We start from the raw sequence: 21163 nt of genomic DNA, 5'->3' as shown, positions 1-21163 counted from the left end.
ATACTGTTTTCCATGGTGGCTACACCAGTTTGCATTCCCACCAGCAGTGGATGAGGCTTCCCTTTTCTCCACATCCTCTGCAACATTTTTTGGTTTTTCTCTTGGTAATTATAGCCATTTTAACAGGTAAAAGGTGATATCTCATTGTATTTTTGATTTGCATTTCCCTAATAATTAGTGATGTTGAACATCTTTTCATGTGCCTGTTGGCCATCTATATATCTTCTTTGGAAAAATGTCTGTTCGTGTCCTCTGCCCATTTTTGGATCAGCTTGTTTGTTGTTGAGATGTATGAGTTCTTTGTCTATTTTGGAAATTAACACCTTGTTGGATTTATGATTTGCAAATATTTTCTCTCAGTTGGTGGGTTGTCTTTTTGTTTTGTTCCTGGTTTCCTTTGCCTTGCAGAAGCTCTTTAGTCCAATGAAGTCCCATTTGTTTATTTTTTTCTTTTGTTTCCCTTGTCCAAGTAAAAATGGTATTCGAAAAGATACTGCTAAGACTGATATCCAAGAGTGTACTGCTTATATTTTCTTCTGGGAGTTTTATGGTTTCACATCTTAGCTTCAAGTCTTTAATCTGTTTTGAGTTAATTTTTGTGTGTGGCAAAAGATAATGGTCTAACTTCATTCTTTTGCATATTTCTGTCCAGTTTTCCCAGCACCATTTATTGAAGAGACTTTCCGTTCTCCATTGTATGTTCTTGCCTCCTTTGTCGAAGATTAACTGTCCGTAGATGTGTGGGTTTATTTCTGGGCTTTCAGTGCTGTTCCATTGATCTGTGTGCTTGTTCTTGTACCAGTACCATGTTGTTTTGATTACTACAGCTTTGTAGTATATTTTGAAGTCAGGGATTGTGATGTGTCCAGCTTCATTCTTTTTTCTCAAGATTGTTTTGGCTATTCGGGGCCTTTTGTTGCCCCATGTAAATTTTAGGATTCTTTGTTCTATTTCCACATCATTGGGATTCTGATTGGGATTGCATTGAATCTGTAGGTTGCTTTAGGTAGTATGCAAGTTTTAACTATGTTTATTCTTCCAGTCCATGAGCCTGGAATATCTTTCCATTTCTTTATGTCATCATCAATTTCTTTCATTTAACGTCTTAAAGTTTTCATTGTGTAAGTCTTTCACCTCCTTGGTTAAATTTATTCCTAGATATTTTATTCTTTTTGTTGGGATTGTATATGGGATTGTATTCTTAAGTTCTCTTTCTGTTAGTTTGTTATTAGAGTATAGAAATGCAACTGACTTTTGTAAGCTGACTTTGTACCCTGCAACTTTGCTGTAGTTGTTGCTTGTTTCTAATAGTTTTCCTATGGATTCTTTAGGGTTTTATATATATAAAATCATATCATCTGAAAACAGCAAGAGTTTGACTTCTTCCTTGCCAATTTGGATTCCTTTTCTTTCTTTCTCTTGCCTAATTGCTCTGGCCAAAACCTCCAGGACTACGTGGAATAAGAGTGGTGAGAGTGGGCACCATTGTCTCGTTCCTGTTCTCAGAGGAATGTCTTTCAGTTTTTCCCCATTGAGTATGATGTTGGCTGTGGGTTTGTCATATATGGCCTTTATTATGTTGAGGTACTTTCCTTCACTACCCATTTTATTGAGAGTTTTTATCATAAATGGATGTTGGCTCTAGTTAAATGCTTTCTCTGCATCTCTTGAGATGATCATGTGGTTTTTATTCCTCATTTTGTTAATGTGTATCATATTGATTGATTTGCAGGTGTTGAACCATCCCTGCATCCCTGGAATAAATCCCACTTGATCATGTTGTATTATCCTTTTAATGTGATGCTGTATTTGGTTTACCAATGTTTTGTTGAGGATTCTTCGTCTATGTTCATCAGCAATATTGGCCTGTAATTTTCCTTCTTTGTGTTGTCTTTGTCTGGCTTTGGGATCAGGGTGATATTGGCCTCATAAAATGTGTTAGGAAGTATTTCATCATCTTCAATTTTTTGGAATAGTTTGAGAAGGATAGGTATTAAATCTTCTTTGAGTGTTTGGTAGAATTCTCCAGAGAAGCCATCTGGTCCTGGACTTTTATTTTTTGGAAGACTTTTGATTACTGTTTCAATCTCTTTACTTGTGATTGGTATATTCAGATTCTCTGTTTCTTCTTGGTTCAGTTTGGGAGGTTGTATGAGTCTAAGAATTTATCCATTTCTTCCAGATTGTCCAATTTGTTGGCATATGGTTTTTCATAGTATTCTCTTATAATTCTTTGTATTTCTGTGGTATCCATTGTAATTTCTCCTCTTTCACTTCTAATTTTATTTGAGCCTTCTCTCTTTTTTTTTAAATTAGTGAGTCTGGCCAAGGGTTTGTCAATTTTGTTTTTCTTCTCAAAGAACTAGGTCTTAGTTTCATTGATCCTGTCTACTGTTTTTTTGGTTTCAATTCATTTATTTCTGCTCTAATTTTTATTATTTCCCTCCTTTTGCTGACTTTGGGCCTTTTTTGTTCTTCTTTTTCTAATTCTGTTAGGCGTAATTTGATTGCTTATTTGAGATTTTTCTTATTGGTTAAGGTGGGCCTATATTGCCATGAATTTCCCTCTCAGGACCACTTTTGCTGCATTCCATGTGAGTTGGTATCGTGTATTTTCATTTTTATTTGTCTCCAGTTGTTTTTTGATTTCTCCTTTAATTTCTTCAATGATCCATTGGTTGCTCAGTAGGTTGTTGTTTAGTCTCTGCATGTTTATCTCTTTCCCAGCTTTTTTCTTGTAGTTGATTTCTAGTTTTATAGTATTATGGTTGGAAAAGATGCTTGATATGATTTCGATCTTCTTAAATTTATTGAGGCTTGCCTTATTTCCCAACATGTGGTCCTTCTTTGAGAATGTTCCACGTGCACCTGAGAAGAATGTGTATTCTGCTGGCTTTTGGGTGGAGTGTTCTATATATATCTATTAAGTCTGTCTGGTCTGTAATTCATTTAGTTCCACTATTTCCTTGTTGAGCTTCTCTCTGGATGGTCTATCCATTGATGAAAGTGGGGTGTTAACATCACCTGCTATTACTGTGTTGCTGTTAATGTCTCCTTTTAGGTCAGTTAATAGGTGCTTTATGTACTTTGGTGCTCCTGGGTTACATACACATATGTGTTAAATCCTTTTGGTGGAGTGTCCCTTTTGTTGTTATATACTGCCCTTCTTTGTCTCCCATTGCCTTTTTTTTTTTTTTTGGGTGAGGAAGATTGGCCCTGAGCTAATGTCCATGCCAGTCTTCCTCTTTTGTATATGGGATGCCACCACATCATGGCTTGATGGGCAATGTGTAGGTCCACGCCCAAGATCTGAACCCATGAACCCTAGGCCTCCAAATCAGAGCACGTGAACTTAACCACTACATTACCAGGCTGGCCCCATCTCATTGTCTTTTTTATCTTGAAGTCTACTTTGTCTGCTGTAAATATGGCAACACCTGCTTTCTTTTGTTTGCCATTGGTTTGGAGTATTGTCTTCCATCCTTTTACTCTAAGCTTGTTTGTCTTTAGAACTGAGACGTGTTTCCTGGAGGCAGCATATTGTTGGGTCTTGTTTTCTAATTCATCCAGCTATTCTATGTCTTTTGATTGGGGAATTTAATCCATTTGCATTTAGAGTGATTACTGATATATGAGGGCTTAATGCTGCCATTTTATCACTTGTTTCCCAGTTGTTCTGTATTTCCCTTTTTCTTATCCCGTGTATTTCAGACGGATGATTCAGTTTGGTGGCTCTCTATGATGGTTTTCTCAGTTTTCTGCTTATTTATCATTTGTGTCTCAGTTGTGATTTTTTTAGTGGTTAACCTGCACTTTGTGTACAAGATCTCATAGATGAGATAGTCCATTTCTGATAGACTCTTATCTCTTTTGACTAAGCAGTTTCCATCCCTTTCCCCTTCGCCTTCTGCATTATTGTTGTCACAACTTGTTCCATTTTGTATTGTGAGTTTGTGGTTAAAATGATGAGACTATATTTATTCTTGATATTTTCCTTCCCTTCATCTTTAATGTTATGCTAATCTGTTCTGATAAAGAGTTGCAGTTTTCTGATTTTGTCTGCCTGTTTATCTCCTTGCTGAAGGCTGTGTAAACCCTTTCTTCTTCTTTTCAGGTATGAAGGCCTTCTTGATCAAATCTTGTAGGGGGCCTTGTGGCAATGAACTCCCTGAGCTTTTGTTTATCTGGGAAAGATTTTATTTCTCCATGATATCTGAAGGATATGTTTGCTGGATAGAGTATTCTTGGCTTAGAGTTTTTGTCTTTCAGAATTTTTAATATATCATTCCAGTCTCTCCTAGCCTGTAAGGTTTCTGCTGAGAAATCCAATTAAAGCCTGGTGGGGTTTCCTTTGTAGGTGATTTTCTTCTGCTTTACTGTCCTTAGTATTTTTTCCGTGCCATTAAGTTTTGCCAGTTTTACTAATCCATGCCTTGGAGAAAGTCTTTTTACATTGATGCAATTAGGAGTTCTCTTAGCTTCTTTTACTTCTAATTCCAGCTCTTTCCCCAGGGTTGGGAAGTTTTCAGCTATTATTTCTTTGAACAAGTTTTGTGCTCCATTCTCCTTCTCTTCTCCCTCTGGAATACCTGTATTTCTGTTCACTAAATTGCTAATTTTATCCTCCGTAATATCAGCTCTGTCATTCAAGGTCTCCAAATTTTTCTTTATCTCATTTATTGTGTTTTCATCTCCAACATTTCTGATCGTTTTTTTCTTTATAGTTTCAATCTCTTTTGTGAAGAATTCTCTCCGTTCATTAATTTTGTTCCTGATTTCATTGAACGGTCTTTCTGAGTTCTCATAACTTATTGAGTTTTTTATGATGGCCATTTTGAATTCTCTGTCATTTAGATTGTAGACTTCTGTGCCTTCAGGATTGCTTTCTGAGTATTTGTCTTTTTCCTTCTGGTCAGGAGTATTAATATACTTCATACCATTCAATGGGGTGGATTTGTGCATTTGCATACTGATAGTATCTGGTCATACATTCCACCTGCCACCACTGGAGAGGGGGCAGCACCTGTGTAATCTGAGCCCACCGTGATCCCTGTCAGCCCTGCTTGTCCGAGCCTGGGCCACTTGTTGGGACTGCAGAGGCCCTGTGGGCTCTCCCACCAGACAAGAAAGCAATTATGCAGGAGCTCAGGGCTGCTGCCTGCTCCCACAGTCCCACTGAGTTGCAGTCCACCCCTTGGGGCCGCAGTGGTACTATGGGCATTCAAGGCAGCTGGGAATTTGTTTGCCTGGGTGCACAGCTCCACTGCCATCTGCTCCTAGGTCACACCAGCCATTAGTGCTTTGTGGGCAGGGCCTCCCCACTGGGTCTGAGCCTAGCCATTCCCTGGGACTGCAGTGGCTCTGGGCTCTCCCACCAGATGAGAAAGCGATCATGCGGGGGCTCAGGGCTGCCATCACCTGTTCCTGTGGTCACACCGAGGCATGCTCCCACCCTTGGGGCTGCAGCAGTACTATGGGCCTCCAGCTGGGAGAGCAGCTGCATGCGTGTACAGGTCTGCTGGGGGACCAGAAGAGTACTCACCTATCTCCACCACCTCTCCAGGGGTAGTCCATCCCCCTTCAAATGTATAGCTGCGCAGGTCTCTCAGGCATCCTGAGGTGCTGTGTGGGTATCTTCTGCTGATCAATGAATGACCATTTAGTTGTAGTTCGAAGAGGGAGAGACAAAGGGAACAGCTCACTCCACCATGATGCCGATGTCACTCCTAATTTTCTTTTGGAATCTGCCTAAGGTTTCTCCCAGCTGATGATGAAAAACTAAAACCACTTGTCATTTAAGTGCAGCATCTCAACACCTGAGTCTCAGTTGAGTTGTGCCGATAATGATACTATTTTCCTAAATTCAGAAACTCACCCTATTAAGGGAGAAAACCTGATATCAATTTTTAAAAAACAGTGGGGTGAGAGGAAGCATGACACTGGTTACTGGGGACACTAATTTGTGTTCCCTTTCTAGAGGAGACTGTGTTTTTCATTCCTTCACTTGTCGAACCTTCTCTTCATCCTCAGGAGTTGTGAACAGATGTGTCTACAGCACAACCAAGGCAGCCCTGATTGGCCTCACAAAGTCCGTGGCTGCAGACTTCATCCAGCAGGGGATCAGGTGCAACTGTTTGTGTCCAGGTGAGTTAGGCTCCACAGGGCTATGAAATTGTCCTTTGTGACATCCCACTTGCCACTGTGAGAGAGATCTCCATAAGCTTGTTTACTACCTGTTACTGTGGCCTGTCATTGGGACAAGTTCAAAAGGGAAAGAGTCCCATCCTGTTAAGGTAACAGTCTAACAGTCAGTTGGGAGAGAGATCCTAAGTCATCAGGAATAAGCCACTGAGGCAAACAGTTTACATGCTGCTCATGCACGTGGCGGCAATTCTAAACCACTGGGTTAAGAGACATGAGTCACCAGGGCTTACTGTTTTGGAAGCAGACCAGGGATGACTGTGTCGGGGGGAAGATGAAAAGTAGCCCATGCTCACAGGACAGCGGAAGAAAGTAAGAGGAGCCTCCCAGAACACAGGGGCTCTGCCGTGGAAATCACCTGGGTTGGCCCAGGGATAAAAAGGAGGGATTAATACCTTCCTTGATGCTATACAAAGTGAGTCAGCAAACTATGGCCTGCAGGCCAAATCCAGCCCACCGCCTATTTTGTAAATATAGTTTTATTGGAACACATCCACACCCAGTTTGCTTCTTGTATTGGCAATGACTGCTTTCATCCTACAACAGCAGAGTTGAAAACAAATGGTTCTTAACACCAAGAATATTTACTGTTTGGCTCTTCACCCAAATGTGCTGACCGCTCATAAAAGAAAGGAGAAAAGCAGAACTTATTAGTAGCAAGGACATTCAATGTGTCCAAACTAAAGCATTCAATAACCTATTTCTTAGGAATGACTTCTCATTTTCTTAATATCTGTAGGTGTGTCTATTAATTAGATATGCCCTTTCACCTGGTTCCACTGACCAACATGAATATAGGCTACCTAAGAAGAATTACTAACTTCCTCTCTGGAAAGAAATGAAATGAACATCCAGGATCCAGGTTTTTCTCAGTAGTTCACAGCTGGTGTGGGGATTGAGGAGGGGAAGCATTGCAGTTCCCTGTGGGACCTTTCACGACCTGGAGGGTATGCTAGGATCTGGGGGGGAGTTGACGGGGAATAGGCTGGACAGCCCCACAGGAGATTCTGATGTAATCCAGCCTGGTCTCCCCTCAGGTTGAAAACCACTGATTTATTAAAGAGGGAAGACGACTATATACCTTTTGTTGACACAGAATAACTAATAACCATTTTATAGATAAGAAAGATAAGGTGCGTTTTACTTGAATCAGGCAGTCTCTACAAAGGAAGAAAGCGTTCCAGAGAGGCATGGTTTTCAGTACAGTTTTATACCTTTTTAGAACACAGAACATCCATAAAACACACCCAGGATACATATTCATCAAAGTTTCAGAGAGATACTCAGTTGCAAATTAGCAAGCAGGTCAACATGACCCTGATGTCAGGAAGGGGAACCTATCTTTAAAGAGTTCTGATACTGGTGGGCACAGGAGGGGAAGTGTGCATCCTTATCTTCAAAGAGTGCCTTCTTTTACTTTGAGATAATGCATAATGCCCTCTTTAATGGTTAAGGCAGATGTTTGATAGGCTATAAGTCAGGTGTCTTTAGTTCAAGCCAAATCAGTTTTAAACCAAAATAGCTACCCCATATACCTCAATATGTGAAAATTTCTTGTCACTTTCAAGCTACAGCATTCCCCTTATGGAGGTGTTGTGTATAATTTTTCTTGGACTAAAAAGGTAAACATCGGTAACACTAAGAAACAGGAGGATACAGAAGAGACAGTTTCACTTGGTTTTAACATACAAACTGGTGATACCTGAGCCTAGCTGTTCTTGGTACCATTTACCCGGTGGAATAAATGGCAAAATGATTTGGAAAATGTGATTGTTTTAGCAGCTAGCCTTTTCAGAAGATTGGAAAATATGTTATCAAATTCTCTGGGACAAGGAACTAGCTGTGACTCACTGAGCCAGTCCCAGAAGGAAACATGATGGGGAATGAGTGTGTGTGGGATGGTGCTGATGGCTGTAGAGTCACAGCTGGTCAGCACGACTTGGGTAGACAGTAGCATGGTGTGTCAGCCTGTGCCATGGACACAGCAGAGTCAGGTGACAGTGGAATGAAGCAGAAGGCATAGGCTTGATCCACAGCTCTCATTTAATGGCCATTCATACTGGCCACATGTAAGATGTGACGCTCATTTTCCTCAGTGGGAGGAAGCTGTAGAAGCTGTAAGGATTTTGAGGAGAGTGTTAGAGAAGCTCAAGGCATCTTGAGCACACTGCTGGTGAAATTTTGGACTTTAAGGAGGCTGTTGATGAGAGAAGTAAGCAAAATGTTGTCTGAGGGGCTGGCCCCGTGGCCGAGTGGTTAAGTTCGCGAGCTCCGCTGCAGGCGGCCCAGTGTTTCATTGGTTCGAATCCTGGGCACAGACATGGCACTGCTCATCAGACCACGCTGAGGCAGCGTCCCACATACCACAACTAGAAGGACCCACAACGAAGAATATACAACTATGTACCGGGGGGCTTTGGGGAGAAAAAGGAAAAAAATAAAATCTTTAAAAAAAAAAAAATGTTGTCTGAAACTGGATACAAGGGGGTCTTTGTTATGTGGTTTCAGAAATTTTATCAGCACTATTGGCTGCAGTGACATGGAAGGTATAAAATGTTTCTAATGAACCAGGCAATGTAGCGAAGGCAATTTCATCCCAGAGTGGGGAGAGTGCCGCCCCTCCGAGTAAAATGTGAGAGGAGAAAGGGTTCTTAGACAGAAAAGTGTCAGAAAGTGCAAATTTTGAAGCTTCCCAGCCTCTCCAGAGAAATGGCAAATGGTCATAAATTTAAGGAATTATTTCTGAGCAGACCTCAAATCTGCAGTGCTGTGAGGAGCCCGCTCTAAAGATGGACCTGAAGGATGACTGCAGATCATTTTCCGTGACCGTAGGAAGACCGTGTGGCCTCCTGGAGTACTGTCAGTCAGAAAGAGGCTTCCTGAGAATTTACAGGTTACATACGTTAACAAAAAAAGTCTGGGGAACTTGCTCTGTAGGAAGGTGAACTAAGTGGGGTTGTAAAAATTTTAGTGTCATTCTTATTTTTCTTTTTTTAAGTAAAATATTGTAAATTATATTTTTCAATGAAAAACATGAAACAATGTTAAAATAGGAATTTGAAGCCAATGAAAACTGGCAAGATAATGAGGAAAATTTAGAACCAAGGACTGTGACAAGCATGGAGCTGTCCCTGAGGATTCAGAGTGAACGTGACAGCAAAGAATGGTTTTGAGATCATTGAGACAATGTGGGTCCTTGTACTGGTAAAGAATTGTGTGATATTACCTAGCCCTCAGGGTTGTTGTGAGGATTACTGAGATAATACCTGTAAAACTGCATACAGTCCATAAAGTATCATGTCAGTGTAATGCGACTAAAATGCTGGTGTTTCACTCAGAGTCCCTGCCTAGTGTCATAGTGAATTGTAGTCTGTGCTTTTAAAAATCATGGAAATGCTGTTAAAGAAGTTATAAGCCTATGAAATAAAAGGGCAGGCAGAAGAGGTGAAATTGCTGTTCCAAGTTATGGACAGGATTTCTCTGGTACCTGTATCCTACGGAAAGGAAGTTTAAAGTTGAGTTGCCAATTTCTTTTTCAGTCTAAGTAAGTAACCAAGCTGAATGTCACCCTTTGATTTAGGAACCGTTGATACCCCATCTCTGCAAGAAAGAATACAAGCCAGACCAAACCCTGAAGAGGTATGTCTCCTATTTTAAATGTGTTTAAATCTTTTAGTTAAAAAAAATGCCCTCTTCCTTACGCAGAGTAGACAAATGCATAGAGACAGAAAGTAGAAGGGTAGTAGCCGGGCCTGGGGGAGGGGCCTGGGGAGTTAGTGTTTAGTAGGCATAGAGTTTCAGCTTTGCAAGATGAAGAGACTTCTGGAGATTGGTTGCACAACAGTGTGAATGCACTTCATGCTACTGAACTGTACACTTAAAAATGGTTAAGATGATAAATTTTATATTATGTATATTTCACCACATTTTCAGAAAAATTTAAAAACCCTCTACTTTAAGATTAACTTCCTGATCTGTCACAGTGTCTGTAGGTTTTAGTATAACACAAATAGTTTGAGCAGCGTAGGAGTCACCATAGTCCTGCGTGGCCCACAGTTAATAATATTAATGATACTCTCATGTATCATGCGTGAATAATCGAGGCAGCAGGCCAGTGGCCTCTGTAGATCTCTCTTGCTTTGCCTCCTGAAGGAGCTGCCAGTGAGTTCATACTTTAGCTCACACCACTGATGTCTGGTGTGGTGTCTGGTCACAGGCACGGAGCGACTTCCTGAAGAGACAGAGGACGGGAAGATTTGCAACCGCAGAAGAAATAGCCCTGCTCTGCGTGTACCTGGCTTCTGATGAAGTAAGCGCTATTCTTCCCAGGGAGGTCATTATTCTCAATCACATTGGCCCGCTATTTTTGCTCATCAAGTAATGTCATTTTACAGAGTTACAGCATATGATCGTTAAGTTGCTGCATTTACGAGGTAGGGATAAGTTCTGATTTAATTTGCTCAAAGAAAGACCACTTTGATCTGAGCCACTAACTCTTCCTCATTCAAGTTTATATGTCACCAAATCTTGTAGCAAATAAAATGGAGGATGGAAAAAAATTAAATCACTCAATTTTATGAGAAACAGTTACTTTCAAAAATTACAGTTGGGGAAGCCTTGATTAAGTGTAAATCAAACGAACCTCCAAAATCATGAGAGCTTCAGGTGAAATGGGGAGAGAGTTAACCAGATATAATTGTGTCCAGGAGACACAGAATTGGCATCTGGTGTTCTTAGTTTTACTGGAAACTTATTTAGAAGAATCCCACTGACTCTTTTCCTATGAATTTTTACTGTTTGTCATCATATATGGAAATTCCTAATTCTGTCTCTTTCCACTTTGCATCTATTTAGTAACCAGTTTCTTCCTTTTTTTTTTTTTTTGAGGAAGATTAGCCCTGAGCTAACTACTGCCAGTCCTTCTGTTTTTTGCTGAGGAAGCCTGGCCCTGAGCTAACATCCGTGCCCATCTTCCTCTACTTTATATATGTGGGACACCTGCCACAGCATGGCATGCCAAGCGGTACCATGTCCACACCCAGGATTCAAACCAGCGAATCCCGGGCCGCTGAGAAGCGGAATGTGCGAACTTAACCACTGCGCCACCGGGCCAGCCCCCCAGTTTCTTCCTTAATGGCTATTGTATATTTTTAAATGGCTTACAACTGTGAAGGCAGAAACTACATTTATAAGGAATAGAGCACAAGAATATCCCCCTATGTTATGTCTTGAAATGTTACATGCCCTGGAAACTAACGTGTGAGCAGAAAGAAGGAAAAGGGAGCAGGCAGGAGAGAGGTGTGTCACTGGCCACTTAGCTCCTCTTTACAGTGATTTGGTGCACATGAGGTGGTTGATGAATGTGGCAGATAGAAGGGTTGAAATGTTTTAGTGACAGAGCAGTTACTACTTGTCAGAACTATTACAACAGCTGTTAATAGCTGGGGAAATTGCTAGGCATTTGATTAATGGAGCATACATTGGCTTTTGTGATTTCTCTGAATCTATATCTTCAGAAGAGCTCACTTGATTTTGAGGTACTGCTGATAAGCTAAATTGTCCTTGTTTAGCCAGAACTTAAGTTACCAAATATTTAGAAATGTTCTGGCTTGAAATGTGCAACAAAAGGACCATTGGCCTTTTAGAGGAGACCAGAGGAGTCCATATATAAAACAGAGAACTTGCCTTTTTAAAAAAACTTGAGGGAATTGGGGTTGTTTCTTGATAAACTGATTTATCTGCTTTATATGATCCGTTTTCATATATTGAACTTGGGGCCAGCCTGGTGGCGCAGCAATTAAGTTTGCAGTCTGCACTTTGGTGGCTAGGGGTTCACTGGTTTGGATCCCAGGTGTGGACCTATGCACCGCTTGTCAAGCCATGCTATGGCAGGCATCCCACATATAAAGTAGAAGAAGATGGGCATGGATGTTAGCTCAGGGCCAGTCTTCCTCAGCAAAAAAAAAAAAAAAAAAAGAGGACGATTGGCAGTAGATCTTAGCATAGGGCTACTCTTCCTAAAAAAAAAAATTTCTGTTCTTCTATTATGATGTCTTTCCTTCTTGCCTCTTCCATTGTCTCAGGCTTTAGATGAGTTTAAAACTAAGAACACAAATTAGAGTCTTTATTATCCATGTTTAAGTTAAAAGACTGTTAAACCTCTACCACAAGGATCACTTCACCTTGAATTCTTTAGAAAATGAAAAATTCTGTGGGGAAAAAACAGTAATATTTTTAACTCCTTTAGTTTTACACAGATTTAGATGTCTGAAGTTAGTATAGAATATTTTTTTGTAGTTCAATAGATAATTATTAGTATTCACATAAATTTTAAAAACACATTTAGCATGCTCCAGTTCGTGGAATTACCTGTGTATGTTGACCAACTAAATATACACCATCTTTTAAAACAATTCTATTTGTAAATTGACACCACCACTTTATGACTGACACACTTGATTATGTTCAAAAGTTTATTAGTGGCATAAAACTCAGCTTGTTTAGAATAGTTCTGAGTCTCAAAATTAAAGTGTACTATTTTAGCCTCGACTTTATCCTAATTTGGAGAATGGGTATATATCACCAAACTGCTTAATTTTCTGATTCTGAGACCAAATACCTAATAGCCCCTGCGTAGAATGTGATACATGCTCAAACACCAGCTAGAGGCCACTTAGCTCTGGATCACAAGAACACTCAGAAGTTTTAAATCACCCAAAACTTAATTCTAATTTTCCTAAATTCTGTTTGTTAAGTGAAGTTTCCTGTTACCAGGAGAGTAAATTGTTTAGTTATCTCAGTCATACAAAAATTGAAGAAACACAACCTGTGTTAAACCTGGCTAATTGTTGGGTCTCCTTGTGTTTATCACTACAGTCTGCCTACGTCACAGGTAATCCTGTCATCATTGATGGAGGCTGGAGCTTGTGATTCAGGATCTCCTTGCTGGGAAGGCAGGCCCTTCCTATACACTGTAAACCCGGCTATGAAGAAAACTCACTCATCATCTCTTTCGTATTAATGGAATATTAATGAAAACAAGCCCTTTTTAAGGATGTCATTGTTCACAAGAATTTGATTCTTTAAATATATTAATCTCTTTTGAAATCATTGTAGCTTAATAACATCACTGCAAAAGAATAGTTTTTAAAATAAGCCTCAATTTGTAAGCATATAAAATTAAAATATGAAGGAAAAAAGTAAGTTTTTTAAAAGAAAAGTGTATTCATTTCTATTTCCCAATATTCAGATGTTTTTGTTCAGGTCTGCATTGGTCTGTATGTGGATACTAATTTAAAATTTTTACACCGTTATAAATGAACAGCAAAGGTAGGAAGGAGTTTGCCTTCACTAACTTATGTTAAAAGAACTATAGACTATTCAGAACTATATGTTGGTCTGTTATATAAAATAAAAATAATCATCAGGTGTTTATACTTAATGGATGTTATCACTTGTAATTAAGTACTATTTTCTTAGTCTAACTAAAAGATCTTTATTAAAATAAACAATGACATTTGACATGAGCCTAAGAAACATAATAGTTAACTAACGCAGTGATGCAGTCTTGGCGAGCCGAGGAGTCAAAAGAAAGATTTCTTGGACTCTCGAGGTCTGGCAGTAGTGCTCTTTTATTAAGAGAATAGCATGGAGTAGCATGGGGACAGGACCCATGGACAGTGAAGAGCTGCAGGCATGGGGACAGGACCCAGGGGCGGTGAAGAGCTGCAGCATGGGGACAGGACCCAGGGGCGGTGAAGAGCTGCAGCATGGGGACAGGACCCAGGGGCGGTGAAGGGCTGCAGGCATGGGGACAGGACCCAGGGGCGGTGAAGGGCTGCAGGCATGGGGACAGGACCCAGGGGCGGTGAAGAGCTGCAGGCATGGGGACAGGACCCAGGGGCGGTGAAGAGCTGCAGCATGGGGACAGGACCCAGGGGCGGTGAAGGGCTGCAATGGGTTGACGGTAGGGCTAAATTTATAAGGCATAGGTATGTGAGTTATTTCTTTACAAGACAAAGGAAAGATCATGAAAAAAATGTTAAAATGGTGTCTTTGCAGGTGGCGTCTGGTTATTGGGTGGTCCTAGAACTTTGGGTAAGAATCAGATCAATGAGGTCAGGATGTCCTGTGCTTCCCGGAGGATGATGTAGATGGGTATGTAGGCCAGGACGCCTTGGGCTTCTCTCCAGTGGGCAGCCTTAATCTGCATCAGCAGTATCATCAGTGTGAGGGATATTTTTTAGATTAAGTATAGATTTCTTCACCAAATTCCAGGATAACAGACAGGAGGATATAAAACTTAGAAAGTCTCTGGATAAATAAATATAAATGAATCATATAACAGGAAACAAAACTAAAGAAAATAAAAGTTCCAAGAAAAAGTTCAAGTAAATTCATGTATGAGAGAGTACTAGGAAGTTTTTTCTTGTTCTTTTAGTTTTAGCGTTTTGTGTTTGTTTTTTATTTGTAGCTACCTCAAAAGACCAAATGGTATGATGCACATATAGATAATAAATGAGCAGTCTTTTCTCTTAGAATGTTAATTAATATTAACAAGGAAATTTTTAATGGACAATGAAAGGATAACATTTTGTTATAATAATTGCACTGGATTCTAACATTAACACATGACCCTCAGGGTCAGTTCTCTCAGAGCTAACTGTAAACTATAAAACAGTGTCAACAATAAAAGTAAACTGGAGCCCAAAAGTTCATGTTCTCTAAAGTAAGGTTAATTAATCAGGTTGATGGATCAATGAGGAGCATATGACTGAAAGAAAAGGAAAAATACATTTCACTCCTGTGGTAAGAGGAAGCTGGATGTCACCAGAAGCCTTTCAAGCTTTAGGGAGGAAGAGTCAGTGTAGGAAAATAACCATTGTAGACGGCCTGAGCCAGGTCATGGGACGGGACTTGGGTTCCTCCATCCTGTCCACAAAGGAGCACCTGAGAGACGAGGAGGAGCGGCTCCTGTCTGCTGGGGACGGTCCTGGACACTGTCTGTCTCGCCTGAACAGCGGTGATTAAAACTGGCAGTTGCTTAAAGGAGTAAAAAACAGGTAAGAAATTCTTTATTTCTGAAGGACATGGAAATGCCCCGGAAGGGGCGCGCGCCCAGGCTCACACTCGGGTGGCGGGGTCGATCAGGGAAGGCAGACCCGAAGCGGAAGGGAGGGGAGGGGAGGGGAGGGGAGGGACGCGGGCTGCCGCCGGCACCGCAGCATCCACGCGGGCCAGCGGGAGGCTCGAGCCAACACGCGGCCGAGGGGACGAGCCGCCCGCCACGCCGCTCGCTGCAAGGGTCCTGTTCTCGCGGCGCCTCGGAGAAGACGCGCCGCGGTGCGCCCGGAGCGCGCGACGGCCCGGCCCGGGAACCGGGCTCCCCGCCGCGGGCTGCCGGCCCGCCCTCCCCGCGCGGCCTCGCCCGACCCTTCCCGCCGGCTCCCCGCCCGCACAGCGCCTAAGGCCGCCAGCGCCGCGCCGCCGAGCCCCGGACCCGTGGAGGCCGCGGGCCCGCCCGGGTCTCCCGCGCCGAGAGGGCGGGGCGCCGCCTGGAGCGATGCGTGCGGGCGCCCGCCCGGCCGTCCCTGGGCCGCGGCGCAGCCGGGTCCCCCGCGGGCCCGCCCGTCCCTGAGCCGCGGCGCAGCCGGGCCCCCCGCGGGCCGCGAGCTGGGGCCCCGAGACGCCAGGGTAAGCGGAACCGGCGGGGCCTCAGGGCTTGCGGGCCGGGGGCGCGGAGGCGGGCGTGGCCCTGGGGTGCGTGGCTGTGTGCACGCTCACTTGTTAGTTGTTGCTGCCGTGGGTTTCTCTCGTTTATTTTAGTTCTTAAAACAACCGGAGGGTGTGGCTCCTGTGGGCCGAGGTGCCGCTGCGCCCAGACGCCGCCGCTGGAGCCGGCACCACTGTCGAGTTGGGGGCGGCCGTGCTGCCCGGGCCTCCCGCGGGGGCGTCAGCGGCCCTGCAGCCGGCGGTGCGGGCTCTGCCGCCGGGGCTGTGTGCGCGCTGCGGGGCGCGGAGAGATGCTCCTCTGCCTTCCGGCTCTTCTGGCCGCTCTATGATCAGATCGCCACGAGAGACTCTAACGGGAGAAGGAAAGCCTAATAGCGTGTGTACAGGAGAGAAACCCAGGAAAACAAGTAACTTGCCAAAATGGCCGAGGCCCTCGCCTTAAATGCCATCCTCAGCTGAAGACAAAAGATGTTGGGGGTGGGGAGAGCCAGGGGCTTCAGAGGGTAGGAAGGCAGTTCACAGGTAGGAGAAAAGGAGCAAACACTTGGAAAACAAGTGTTTGGCCACGCAGAAACAGAAGACAGAGGGGAGCCCAGCAAACAGGCTTTTCTAGGCTCCTCCCGCTCTACTGCCTCGTTCTTGTCACACCAAGGTGACATAGCTCGCTTCCTGAGACAGGTTTTTGTATCACTTTTAGGCGCTTAAAGTGAAGGTAACAAGAAAAACCTCTGAGTCTTTTTTTTCTTACAAATAATCCTAAAATAATGTTCATGTTGAAAGAACACATTTTGGGGTCACACATTTTGTTCCGCTTCAGTACACTCTGATGCTTGCACAACAAAATTGCCCGAGAACGCATTTCTCAGAACTATCAACATGTCAAGTGACTGTACTTCCCAGGCAGCAGCCTGTTATCTCACCCTAGAAGCTGGTGTACTTGTTGCCCTAGAAGATTAACAGCAGGAAGCCACATTTCCTTTAGCCTCCGGTCAAGAAATGGATAACATGAGTGGATAGAGAGAGGCAGATACCCTACTGAGACAAGTCAACCTCTGTTTCCACTGAAAGACTAAAAGCCCTTTTCAACCCCACTCCATCTCTCTAATGGGGCCTCCGCCTGAAGTTATTGCTGCTACAAAGTGCTCTCGTGAAATTCTAGTTTACTGTTTCTCTCCAAGTCAAGAATGTAACGTTTCAATTCAGCAAGTACCCGTGTGTCTTCTCTGGGCCACGCAGGCATGGGGACAGGAGATACAAATATGAATTAAATAAAGTTTCTGCCATTCAGTAACTCAAAATCCAATGGATCAGAATATACCTAACAAAAAATTAGGTAGTGGATTCATGGTATGCTAATGATGTGAGCAAAGTGACTGAATCGCATAATATATTTTCCAGCATATTTTGCCTGTATTTTTATTTTTTAATTTTTTCCTTTTTTTAGGATTTCCCTAGAAGGCATTGTAGAATAAGTGGGAAAAGGTCGATGATGTAGGTCTGAGCCCTGGGGCCTACACCAAAAGTTGCTATCCTGGATGTGGAAGTTTGGCCCTCACATCCATTCCTGCTTGCTTCTTGTATGCCTCTTTGTACAGGCGAAACTGGAAAGCTAAAGTATTTCCTAGACTCCCTCGCAGGTAGAGTTCTGGATGTAAAATTAGCGTCTGGCAAGTAGATGACTTGCCTGAGATTTCGAAGGCAGGGATGAGGCAGAGGCATCTCCCTGCTATTTTTGGCGAATTTCTGTTGACAAGGACGGTGCAGGAGATGCGAGTGTCCAGTCTCCAGAACTGTGGGTGTTGGGAGGGCCTTACAGCAGCAGGGACAGCCAGGTCAGCGTTGTCGTGTTGAAGCACCAGCTCTCTGGCTGTCCGGAGGTGGTTGAGGGAGGTGGGAAACATCTTCTGTGTTCTCTGTCCAGGCAGCTTCCAGATCCCAGCCTCTCTGGGTCTCAGCTACAGTGTTGTTCTTGAACGCTGTAGTCCCTGTGGGGTCTCCTGATTGAGGCAAAAATAGTACATTCCCCAGTGGTTCAGTTACTAGTGTTCTAGAAGTCCTTCCTGGAGGCCCAGCGTAGACCCTGCTCTCTAGCCCTTTCAACAGTTCACTCAATTCCCTGTAGAATCTCTTTCTGCTTAAAATACCTGGAGTGGTTTCTATTTTCTGCGCTGACTCATTAATATGTTTGCTCTGTAGCCTCCAAGAGTCATCTAAACCTAATCTCTTCAGTTTCTTTTGATGGGAAGTGAAGACATGAGATGAGGCCCAGGGGCCTGCAGTGATCTGATGCCTTCAGCTGGGCTGTGCCCTCACCGGGTGCTGCAGACCCCACATTGAGTTTATCCCTGAAGGTATTTGAGTTTGTTACGCATAGACTAGATTATCTCTGACATCTCTTGCTGTACAAATATAATGTAAACGCCTTCTTCATTTAAAACATTTACAGAATGTATTCTGTAACAAGAAATTGTTGAGTATCTGGTTCATGCCCAACTGTTTCCTAGTCCTATTGATAATTGATAGGCTGCTCACAGACCCCAATGATAGAACAGATGTTTCCTCTAGGGGAAAGGATTTACATCTTTTGCACACAAAGCCTAGGAACACAGTATGTGGGGAATGGAGCTGCCTGTATATGCACTTGTGTGAGGCGGTGGTGTTCTCAGTGTTTTTAGAGTCATGTATCCTGCATGTTAAAGAAAGCACAATTATGATAAGTTCTAAAGAGTTTTTAACAGCTTTATAAAGTTATTAAAGATATCTTGTTGATATCATAAAAGCTCTTTGCCTTTTTCGAAATCCATTCCTTTATTTTTCTGTGGTTTACATGAAGGACTGAAAGGTTTGAATTTACCAGTGTCCCTTCAGCACATGTATGCTTTCTTCTCAGGGAAAATCCTATAAAAGGAGGAGAAAGCATTGAGGGGACTATTTTGGGACTGCATGATGTACTTAGTACTTTTTTAAGATTTTCTGTGACATAGGCATTTTCACCATTTTACTGATGAAGAAACTTATCTGTACTGGTTAAGTAACTTGCCCCAAATGGCCCAACTAGGAGGCAGTGACACAGGATTTACAGTAAGGATTAATCCCATTGTCCTCTAACCACTCCGCATCTTGCCGTTTATGGTGTAGTTGATGCAGATATACACAGAGTTCCCTACAGACACATTCTCTTTCACCTCTCATCCTTTAATCCTGTGGTTTCTCTGCCTGTACTGGTCTTTATTTTCTTCACAAGAGTGGGTCCTCTTTCAAGGCTTGACCCCAGCCAAGTAGGCAATACCTCCTTTCTCCGTTTAACTATGTGACTGTACTTCTCACATCACAATTAAATTACCTTGAGGTAACACTAGCTGCTATAACAGATAAACTCAAAATCTCAGTAACAACACAGAGGCAGCTTATTTCTCCCTCATGGAAAGTTCAATCAGGTGTTCAGCTAGTGGCCTTCTACTCAGTGATTCAGGAACCCACACTCTTTTTATATTATGGCTGTGCCATCCCCTAAGACCGTCGAGTCCTTAGTTTCCAGGCAATGGACAGGAAAAGAGAGGGTATGTGGAAGACTGCATGAGAGGTTTCTTACAAGTGAAGAGTAGAAGTAGCAGACATTGTTCATGCCCACGTCCTGTGGCCAGAGCTCAGTAACATGCCACACTGACTTGCAAGAGAGGCTAGGAAATGTCAAATACCTGTGTGTGCAGGCAGCAGGGGAAACTGGTTTGATGAACACATATCAGTCTCTGTGCCTCCCTTAAAGAATAAAGACTGCATCTCAGTCATCTTGGTATCTTATCCAGTGAAAGTCTGATGAACGTCACTGATTTTGAAGTGATGGGGTTGCTGTCTTATGTGCCCCAAATTGAAACTTACTACATTCTATTATGGTTGCTTAAGGAATGATCTGTCATTCTCTGATTAGGTTTTAACCTCTGAGTAGAGGAACTATGTCAGACTGTTTACTTTTGAATCCCCAGCACAAGGACTAGAACATAGCAAGAGCTTAATAGATGTTTGTCAAATAAGTGAGTGAGTCCTCAGAGAGAAGAAAGAGGGACAGAGCTAGTCTATGTGGAGTTAGGAAATACTAATTGACAAGGTGACTTGTAAGTTAAATGTTGAATGACTGATAGAATTTTACCAAGTAGAGAGAGCAAAAAGGAAGTGCAGGCAGGGATGGTAGTGGTGTTGTGTTACTGTTTTGTTTGTTTCATGGGTAGAAATTTAGAAAACAATCACATGTTTATAAGCCCAATTTTTTTTAATTCGATATTCAAATATTACAAATGAACTTCAGGGATGGGGAGGGAAAATATACAACTTTACAATGTATATGATCTCTATTGACTAAAAGGGTGGTCCTAAAAACCTTGGTATTGGTCTTTAGCTACTAAAATTGTTATTTTCGGTTTATTTGTTGAGATATATCAATACAAAGGCAGTGTTCTGGTTGTGTGTCCTCTGAAGATTTTGCACCATGTCAAGAAGCTAGGGAGATAGATATGTGTGAGCCAAAGGTCCCTCATCACTGCTCCTCATCAGAACTTCTCAGAGCTGGCTCTGCATCAGAATCACCTGTTGGATTGGTTAGGGTGCTTTTGGCTGCAAGTAACAGGATATTTGGCCAAAATTACTTTCAAAAATACAGGTTTAATTTTTCCCACACAACAAGATGTCTGAAGGTAAGCGCGTCCAGGGTTTGTTCGGTCCCCAGTGATATCAGGCTCTAGGTCACTTTCTATGAGCCAATCTTGCCTTTTTCTTCATGGGTGAATGATGGCTGCTAGAGTTCCAAGAAACATAGTGCCCCTCCACAGCTCCATTTCCACACACACACACACACACACACACACAATTTAAAGGCACAAAGAGGAGAGGGTTTTCTTGCTTTCCTGTCTTTTTATTAGGAGTCTTACCCAGTGGCCTCCAATAGCCTTGCTCACAAACTTCATTGGACAGAGTGAATTACGCTCAGCTCTGAACCACCAGCCGGCAGAGAGGAATGGTGTTAGAGAGATTGATTTAGCCCAGTCGTGATTTACCCCTTGGGGTGGAGGAGGGCCCCACCGGCATGCCTGAGCAGTGGTTTTAGGTAGTTAGTAAGTCCTGTCTGCCACACTTGGGGGGTTCAGTCTCTGGAGATTCTGATTGTAGTAGGCCTAGAAATAATATTTTAAACTTTCAATTAAATGCTTTTTTCCTAGGTGAGGAGAGAGATTACAAA

The 21163-nt window shown here is 42.7% G+C and overlaps 1 protein-coding gene across 7 annotated transcripts in view; it reads left to right on the top strand.

Annotated features, from left to right (window-relative positions):
- Positions 1–8644: 8644 nt before the first annotated feature.
- Positions 8645–21163, top strand: part of LOC139043208 (sodium/hydrogen exchanger 9B2-like) — a 61666-nt gene continuing 49147 nt past the window's right edge. For 2 of the 7 annotated variants that reach the window (XM_070503498.1, XM_070503497.1), the window contains exons 1-2: positions 14500–15263; positions 16027–18284. The gene's annotated coding sequence lies outside the window, so the exon portion shown is untranslated. Of the gene's footprint in view, positions 9841–10417; positions 10511–14499; positions 15264–15760; positions 15895–16026; positions 18285–21163 lie in introns of those variants that run through there. The other 5 variants (XM_070503500.1, XM_070503499.1, XM_070503501.1 and 2 more) reach the window with 5 other exon arrangements.

Source organism: Equus asinus, unplaced genomic scaffold, assembly GCF_041296235.1.
Source record: "Equus asinus isolate D_3611 breed Donkey unplaced genomic scaffold, EquAss-T2T_v2 contig_193, whole genome shotgun sequence".
NCBI classification, from domain to species: domain Eukaryota; kingdom Metazoa; phylum Chordata; class Mammalia; order Perissodactyla; family Equidae; genus Equus; species Equus asinus.
This window is presented reverse-complemented; position numbering and strand designations above follow the sequence as displayed.